Below are 1,783 nucleotides of genomic sequence, written 5' to 3'. Positions count from 1 at the left end.
TGGGAGTTATAAAGTGTGGAGTTAGTGTTTTCAGTGTGACCTTTCCGAGGGACTATTGTTGTAGAATCTATTAATAGCATTCAGGGTTAAACATGACTCAACGAAAGTTACCAAAACCCGTTCAGTTGCTGAAAGAGATAAGCTTGAAAAAAAGAAATGCTTGGGTTTTTTCATAGCCTTGGGTTGAGCCCAGACCAAATCTTTTTTCTTCTTTGTATGGTTTTTATAGTTCTTGTTGTTTTCATTTTGTCTCTTTTTTCCTACTTCCATAGAATGTTGAGTATCTACTCTAAAAAAGTAGATGCAGTCATGAAATGGAATAAACAGTTTCTGATGCCAATGTATTTTAAATACAGTTGGCTCAGAGGCGTTGAGATTTCAGTCGTGAATGAAAAAAAAATGACGAGCTGGCGGGACATAGCCAGGATGGACAGGAGGTGGAGGGTAGTTTGGGTGTCGTGGCGACGGAGGTTGGTGGGACCCATATACGGATTGGTTCTCGTCGGGATGGGGAAAGGGGTCCTCTGGGTAGTAAGGGTCAGGATGGGCATGAACCGGTGGTCTGGGTGCTGCGGCGGGAGGAGGTACCACCGCTGGGAGGCGCTCTATGAGTGTGGTCAAGGCGTTCATGATCAAATTGGAACTCAAGAAATGTTGAAGCGAAGAGGGATCGTTCTTGCAAGCCAATGCGTACTATGCCGGAGAGAAGAAGAATTGAGATGAAGATTACAAAAGAGAGAAGGGAAACTGAATACATGCAATCACACCTTCTTACATCACAGCTAAGTTACTTATACTGTTAGTAACTAACTCTTCCCGCTACTTCTTTCCCTCCAATATTATGCCACGTGGCTTCTTCTAGCTTTCTGTCCGTCAGATGTCTTTAATCTTAACCGCTGGATTTGCCATTATACCCATCCCATCTGCGTGACCTATCATTGTGCTGGGTTGGGTGTCGCCACCTGTTCTGTCCTTTGCCGAAGCACAGAGCCGAGACAAAAAAAAATCATCAGCAGCAGTCCTCAGTGCTGCTGTTATTAGTTTCAAATCTTCTATTTACTTGTAACCCACGATCGAGAAAGAGAATGTCCTCTCAAGGCGGATCTTTCAACCGCTTCCTTGAAAGCCGACGCTTGGATCACCTGGCATTCCTCTAGTTAACCTGTCGCGGGGTCCCCCCAGTTCACTTTCTCCCAAAGCCTCCCTTGATTCGACTTTTGGCAGGCCATTGTCTAAGGGTCTAGGGGTTCGTTCCAGTGTGCTAATATAATCTCTTCTGCCAGTCTTACTTAAGTGCTTCCATGGCGATCGAATAATAGGATACTTTCTATATCGATAGAACAAATAGGTATGATCCGGCTTGAAAAGTAAATTTCCCACGGTCGAGCCTAGTTCGACAAGACTAGCAGGCAACATCTACCTACACAAGCTCGATCAGGAGATAGGGAGGATCCGACAGAAGTACGAAATGGAGATTGTTCAGAGAATCAGATCGGTTCTATTAAGGACAGGTCGTATTGATGACCAAGAAAAATCTTCCAAAGAAGCAAGCTTCAACGCTCCCCAAGACAACAGAGCCATCATTGTAGGGAGGGTAAAGAGCATCCAACGAAAAGCGGCCTTTCATTCCCTTGTTTCGTCGTGGCACACCCCCCCCACAAGCACCCCCCGGCTCAGGGGGGACCAGAAAACGCCCTTCGCTTTCCCCCCTTGGTCGGCCTTTGCCGCCTTCCTTAACAAGCCCTCGAGCCTCCTTTGCGCCTTAGGGTTGACCCCGAAGGCC

This window comes from Impatiens glandulifera, unplaced genomic scaffold, assembly GCF_907164915.1.
Source record: "Impatiens glandulifera unplaced genomic scaffold, dImpGla2.1, whole genome shotgun sequence".
Classification (NCBI taxonomy): domain Eukaryota; kingdom Viridiplantae; phylum Streptophyta; class Magnoliopsida; order Ericales; family Balsaminaceae; genus Impatiens; species Impatiens glandulifera.
Note: the sequence above shows the minus strand (reverse complement) of the source record.